At 38.9% G+C, this 7,767-nt stretch overlaps 1 pseudogene; it reads left to right on the top strand.

The window, feature by feature from the left end:
• LOC103071073 (heterogeneous nuclear ribonucleoprotein C pseudogene) overlaps positions 1-5,537 on the top strand; it is a 28,277-nt pseudogene extending 22,740 nt beyond the window's left edge.
• Positions 5,538-7,767: the final 2,230 nt, after the last annotated feature.

A 7,767-nucleotide genomic window follows, 5' to 3' on the forward strand; every position in this document is an offset into this window, starting at 1 on the left:
TGTCTTACTAGTCACAGTAATAGGTTTCTTTCCTTTTGGGCCAGGTTTTTTCTTATCCTAATAACAGCAGCAGCACTAATGACATCAACAATAGCTAAGGCATATTGGGCACTGAGGTTCATGCTGGGCATCCTGCCAGCATATATATCACCTTTATAGATACCTTCTGTCTTAAATCTCATCACAGCCTTGTGATGCAGTTAGTTCCATTATCCTCATTTTATAGAGGAGGTAATTTAGGCAAAGATAGGTTAAATAACTTCCTCAAGTTCACAGGGCTGGTAAATGGCAGGGCTGGGATTTGGATCCAAGTCCCTCCCACCAGTGCCACTCCTGGGTCCAGAGTGCATTTTCTTCCACTGGCAATATCCACCGTATACTAATATTTCTGTGTCTTTCCCTGATGATGAAATTAGCATCAGGGTTATCTCCTGATATGGAAAGACTTTCTTTGGGAAGTAACAGTTTTTACTGGCAGATCTCATTATTTTCAGCTTTCCCAATGTGTCTTGTTAAAACACTCTCCAGAATATCAGAAAAAAAGCCTATATTTAAGGACTTTCTGTCGGATTAGGTATATTAAAAGTAAAATGGCAAGAGTGTTTGAAAACATTCCTTTGGCATTCTTCTTGTTTTCATCTTAGGACCATGTAAAATCATTTCTAAATAAGAAATAAATGAGGAAATAATTGATACTGAGCTTGTCTTTCTCCTCATAATTAGATGACAGGTTTAGTTACTTAATACTGTGCCTGGTTCTTGATTGTAAAATGTTGTTCTCTGAGAGGAATGAAGAAGGGACACTGCTCATTTAAAGCTTCCAGTACCTTTTCCTGTTCCTGGAGATGGATTCAGAATCTTTCTTTCAACATGGCAGAGAGAGTATAGTGGTCAAAGGCAGTGCCTGCTTAAAAATAACCTATAATATGTTCTTAGGTTAAGTCCTTTCCTTTCCTTTGGAACAGACAACTTTGAATGAGGCATTTTAGGCATGTAGACATGTATTTTGCCCAGAGACAGAAAGTACGGGTATCCTTGGTAGAACTGGAATTTTCTGAGCCTTTTTTTTCCAACATAAATTTAGACTAATGCCCCAAACATTGCAGTCTTTAAGACTGAATGATTCAGGTTGTGGAGATTGCACTGCAAAACACAGGACACCTTACTCTACAGATGGAGTTGAGTATGTTTCCTGATGATATGCAAGTTTGTGTTCTAATGCCAGGAAAACAGGAGTCCAAACTCCAAGGCACAGTGTGGGACATGATCAAAGGGTCTCCTATAGGAGAAATAGAAGTCAGACCTTTCTCCTAATACAGAGTTTAGGAGAAAGATGGCTAATAGACGACTCTTGTAATTAAGAAAGGTTAATTTTGCTTCAGATTAACTTTTTTGAAAACCTGTTTCCAAGCTTAGGTAAAGTAGAATCCCAGAAAAGTTACAAGTCAGAACTGCCTAGGGCAGTTTTCTGGGACCAGAGATGGCAAGCAACAACAGGTTGAAAGGGAACAGATCATTCCTGGGAATTGTCCAAATACACTTTTCCTGTATGTTACAGGGATATTATCTTCTAAGTGGCATATTTCAGATGATTCAGGGAGAAAACTGGGCAGAGCTTGAAGCTGTGCTTTCCAAATGAGTTGCCGATTCTGTAAAGGAAATCTATTGTCATCTGCTCTAGATTATCTTGCTGTGACAACAAAGCCTAAAGCTGGCTGGAGAAGAGGCCGTGAAAGGGGAAGTGAGAGTATGGTATCCTCTTTTCCAGATCTGAGAGGCTCTCCTTCTACTGGTCTTAAAGGGAATTCATCAGAGCTTCCCTGGTGGCGCAGTGGCTGAGAGTCCGCCTGCCGATGCAGGGGACACGGGTTCGTGCCCCGGTCCGGGAAGATCCCACATGCCGCGGAGCGGCTGGGCCCGTGAGCCATGGCTGCTGAGCCTGCGCGTCCAGAGCCTGTGCTCCGCAACGGGAGAGGCCACAACAGTGAGAGGCCCGCGTACCGCAGAAAAGAAAAGAAAAGAAAAGAAAAGGATGAGGTGTGTTGTGTGGGGTTTGTAAGAAAGACTCCTTTCTAATAATCCACAGTATACTCCCAAAATACAAAGTTGCTGATTTTTAAAAATTGTCACCAGGCAAATCATTGCACCCTGACCAGAAACAACTGGCCAATGGGCCTGAGTCATCAGGATTGTCATAATCCACATCTATGAATATTTTCCAGGATTATATTGTGATGTCTACATTTGAACTAATTTTCTACTTCACCATCTGTTTAAAAATGATCCTCACAGGTGGCTGGCTGCCAGTCAGATGCCACACATTTGGTCATGCACAATGCAAGTTATTTTGTTTTGTTTTTTTAAAAAAGAAGCTCTTAAGAGTGTGTATGTCTGTGTGTTTGTATAAGGAAGTGAAAATAATTATTCAAAAAAACCAAGGTGGATTACTTTTATTAATATGTGTGGAATGATATGGCAGTGCAGTGGTGGTAGGGGCGTAAGCAGGAGAAGGAGGTTTGCAAGAATGTTTGCAATTAAGAAAGGACAGGTAAATTAGCATTCTCTATTCTGATTGCTACAAATGCCTTACCTACCCTCATTTTCTGCCTCAGAAAAGCAATTGGAAGCCTGGATATTAGTAGGCATTGTATTTTCTTTGACTCTTTTGTATGATGTGAAGAAATCAAGAGGTTTGTGTATGTGCATGTATATGCAAACATGCATGCAAGCATATTTATATGTATGTGTGTGTGTGTGTATGTGTGTGTGTGTATGCACTTAAAAGAGCTGGTCTGACATGAAAAGATGCTCAAAATTGCTAATTATTAGAGAAATGCAAATCAAAACTACAATGAGGTACCACCTCACACCAGTCAGAATGGTCATCATTAAAAAGTCTACAAACATTGTAAATCAAGTATACCTCAATAAATTTTTTTTTAAAGTCTACGAATAACAAATGCTGGAGAGGATGTGCAGAAAAGGGAACCCTCCTACACTGTTGGTGAGAATGTAAGTTGGTGCAGCCACTATGGAAAAGAGTATGGAGCTTCCTCAGAAAACTAAAAATAGAATTACTGTACGATCCAGCAATCCCACTCCTGGGCATATATCTGGACAAAACTATAATTCAAAAAGATATATGCACCCCTATGTTCATAGCAGCACAATAGCCAAGACATAGTAAAAACCTTAATGTCTATCGACAGAAGAATAGATAAAGAAGATGTAGTACATGTATACAAAGGAATACCACTCAGCCATAAAAAAGAACAAAATAATGCCATTTGCAGCAACACTGATGCAACTAGAGATTATCATACTAAGTGAAGTAAATCAGACAAAGACAAATATCATATGATATCACTTATATGTGGAATCTTAAAAAATGGTACAAATGAACCTATTTACAAAACAGAAATTGAGTCACAGATGTAGAAAATAAACTTATGGTTACCAAGGGGGAGGGATAAATTGGGAAAATGGGATTGACATATACACACTACTACTTATAAAATAGGTAACTAATAAGAACTTACTGTATAGCACAGGGAACTCTACTCAATACTATTCTGTAATGACCTATATGGGAACAGAATCTAAAAAAGAGTGGATATATGTATATGTGTAACTGACTCACTTTGCTGTACAGCAGAAACTAACAAAAAATTGTAAATCAACTATACTCCAATTTAAAATTAATTCAAAATATGTGGAATCTAAAATATGACACAAACGAAACTATCTATGGAACAGAAGCAGACTCATGGACATAGAGAACAGAGTGGAGGTCACCAAGGTGGAGGGGGTTGGGGGAGGGATGGAGTGGGAGGTTGGGGTGAGCAGATGTAAGCTTTTATATAGAGAATGGATAAACAACAAGGTCCTACTGTCTAGCATAGTGAACTATATTCAGTGTCCTTGGGTAAGTCATAATGGAAAAGAATATTTTAAAAAGAATGTGTGTGTGTATATATATATATATATGTATATATATACACGCACATAATATATATATATATATATATATATATATATACACACACATACATAACTGAATCACTTTGCTGTACAGCAGTAATTACCATAACATTGTAAATCAACTACACTTCAATTAAATAAATAAATCCTCATTAAAATTAAAATGAAAAAAAAAAGCATTAGCCTGAAAATTCCACTGGTCAACAGATTTTTGTAGAATTTTTCTGCCCACCACACCAGCTAAAGACTAATTAGAATATTGAATATAACAAAATGCTCCACTTTCACAGAAAAGGAAAACGTATAGCAACCTAACACTTATTACAGTAGTTCTCCCTTATCTGAGGTTTTGATTTCCATGGTTTCAGTTACTTGAGGTCAACAGTGGCCTGAAAATATTACATGGAAAATTCCAGAAATAATTCCTGAGAGGAGACTTGGGGGCCATTTTGTGAAAAGGTGAAGACTGAGCAGTTGTGGCCGCGTTGCCAACCTTGAGCAGCAGTCGGCTTCTCCATGTAGAACCCGGGAGTAGGAGATTCAGAACCGAATCTCTTCTCCCTCCCGCTCCTATGAGATTTCTTTGATCTTCAGCTACATTTTTCAGCTTTGTGAAGCACCTTACCATCAAAGACAACAGCCAGCAATGTTACCAACAAGACAGGTCCTCACTCCATGAACTCTCCTGTATTCATGGGGAGTCTCAATACTCTTGTGGTCAAGAAATCTGATGTGGAGGCAATCTTCTCGAAATATGGCAAAATTGTGGGTTGCTCTGTTCATAAAGGCTTTGCCTTCATTCAGTATCTTAATGAGAGAAATGCCTGGGCTGCTGTGTCAGGAGAGGATGGCAGAATGATTGCTGCCAGGTTTTAGATATTAATCTGGCCACAGAGCCAAAAGTGAACCAAGAAAAAGCAGGTATGAAACGATCTGCAGTGGAGACATACGGGTCAGTACCAGAACACCCTTCTCCGTCCCCTCTACTCAGCTCCCCTTTTGACTTGGACTATGACTTTCAGTGGGATTATTACGACAGGATGTACAGTTACCCAGCACGTTTTCCTCCTCCTCCTACTGCTTGGGCTGTAGTGCTCTCAAAATGCCAGCATGTATCAAGAAACACCTCACAAAGGGGCAAAAGTGGCTTCAATTCTAAAGAGTAGACAGCGGGGATCTTCTTCTAAGTCCAGAAAGTTGAAAGGAGATGACCTTCAGACCATTAAGAAGGAGTTGACCCAGATAAAACAAAAAGTGGATTCTCTACTGGAAAGCCTGGAAAAAACCGAAAAGGAACAGAGCAAACAAGGAGTAGAGATGAAGAATGATAAGTCAGTAGAGCAGGAGAGCAGCAGCATCCTGAAGAAAGATGAGACTAAGGTGAAGATGGGGTCTGAGGGGATGCAGATGACTCTGCTGAGGAGGGGGACCTACTGGATGATGATGATAATGAAGATCGGGGGGATGACCAGCTGAAGTTGACCAAGGATGATGAAAAAGAGGCTGAGGAAGAAGAGGATGACAGAGACAGCACTAATGTCGAGGATGACTCTTAAGCACATAGTGGGGTTTAGAAGTCTTGTCCCATTATTTCTTTACCTAGGAGCTTTTCTAAGATCAAAATTTTCACCAGATCCTCTCCTCTAGTATCTTCAGCACATCTCACTGTTCTCCCCATCCTTGTCCTTCGCATGTTCATTAATTCACATTGCCCTGCGCCTAGTCCCGTTTTCACTTCCTTTGATGCTCCTAGTAGTTATGTTGAGCCTTACCCTGTAATTTTTGCTTTTAATTTTGATACCTCTTTATGACTTAACAATAAAAAGGATGCATGGTTTTTATCATCTGTCTCCAAAATAATCTCTTGTTATGCAGGGAGTACAGTTCTTTCCATTCATGCATGAGTTCAGTAGTTGCTTCCCTAACTACAAAGGCAATCTCATTAGTTGAGTAGCACCTGAGAGCAGCTTTGAATTAGAGGTGTGCATGTTATACCCCACATAAGAGTGCTGTGTGTGGCTGTTCAACACAAATGTAACAATGTATTTTTGTGAATGAGAGTTGGCATGTTAGATGCATCCTCTAGAAAAATAATTAGTGTAACAGTCTTAAGATTTGTTTTCTAAAGTTGATATGGTGGTTTTTTTTGTGAACAGCCTGATGTTTGGGACCTTTTTTTCTCAAAATAAACAAGCTCTTATTAAACCAGGAATTTGGAGGAAAAATAAACACCCTGTTTTTTTATTTTTGTATTTTGTAATTGTTTACTTCAAATTCTTTGTCTCACAGCGGCCTCCACAAAACCCCTAGAATACACTATATTTTTCTTTGAGTCATAATTATTATGCATACCAACATACACTACTCAAATTATGTTTCACTGGCGTGGGTTTTGAATTAAGGAGACAAGCAACTTTGATGTGAAGTGGAGATTCTTTTGCAAAAATGGCTCTTAGATCCTAATGAAAAAGTTTGGGAACTGCATTAAATAAGCCTTTTCTTCAATGGTTTGTGGTCCAACTGACACCATTTCTGAGATTTTTTTTGCTGTGTGCTGAACTGTTTCATCCTTAAATAGAAAGAGGCTCAAACATGTCAAGATTTAGGAAAAGTGAAACAACTGGAGAATAAAACCTGTATTTTCTTTCCCCCCCACAAAAGCAATTCCTAAGTTTAAGATGTTTTGCCACTCTGAATAGCATAATGAAAGCTCATGCCCTCCTACTCCATCCCACCCTGGACATGAATCATCCCTTTGTCCACTGGATCCCACCCTTTAGTTACTTAGTAGCCATTCTAGGTTATCAGATCAACTGTCATGGCATCGCAGTGCTTGTGTTCAGGTTACATTTATTTTACCTAATAATGGCTCCAAAGTGCAAGAATAGTGACTCTGGCAATCTGGATATGCCAAAGAGAAGCGGGAAAATGCTTCGTTTAAGTAAAAGGGTAAAAGCTCCCTACTTTATGGGAAAGAAAAAGAAAATCATATGCTGAAGTTGCTAAGATCTAAGGTAATTGTGAAGAAGGAAAAAGAAATGCATGTTAGTTTTGCTGTCCTACCTCAAACTGCAAAAGTTATAGTCACAATGCACGATAAGTGTTTAATTAAGATGGAAAAGATATTTTGAGAGAGAGAAACCACATTCACACAACTTTTATTACAGTATATTATCATAATTGTTCTATTTTATTATTGTTCATCTTTCACTATGCCTAATTTATAAATTAAGTTTTATCATAAGTAGAGAAAAACGTAGTATAGATAGGGTCAGTACTAGCCACAGTTTCAGGCATCCACCGGGGAAATGTACCCCCCACAGATAAGGGGGACTACTGTATATGCAATGATTGGTAAGGGGAAAAACTGTCAGTGAAGAAATCTTATTTGGTAGAGTGAAGTACAGGAATTAGACTTGATTATTTCTGGAATGTGAACTAACCCGGGAAAGGAGACCTTATTTCCTGATTTAGGGTTTTCCGTGGTCAGTCGCTCACTGTGACCTCATGGACAATAAGTGATTTTTGTTTTCTTCAGAAAAGAACAAGTAGGTGGTTGATTTAGAGGCTGTTGGACTGCTTCAATTTTCAAAACAAGTGATTTATTGTGGATCTATCAGAATTGCTCTTTTAATAAGTTGTATTTTGTTTTTAAGGAAAATCAATGATAACTGGGATTTGTGGTCCTCTGGCCAAGTAGAGGAAAGTTATCAAAGGACAAGCAACACCCGGCTTTCTTTATCCCCTTTTTGCCTAGAAGAAGAAACATGTTTCAAATCCTGCTGA

This window comes from Lipotes vexillifer, unplaced genomic scaffold (assembly GCF_000442215.2).
Source record: "Lipotes vexillifer unplaced genomic scaffold, Lipotes_vexillifer_v1.1 scaffold127, whole genome shotgun sequence".
Lineage (NCBI taxonomy): Eukaryota > Metazoa > Chordata > Mammalia > Artiodactyla > Lipotidae > Lipotes > Lipotes vexillifer.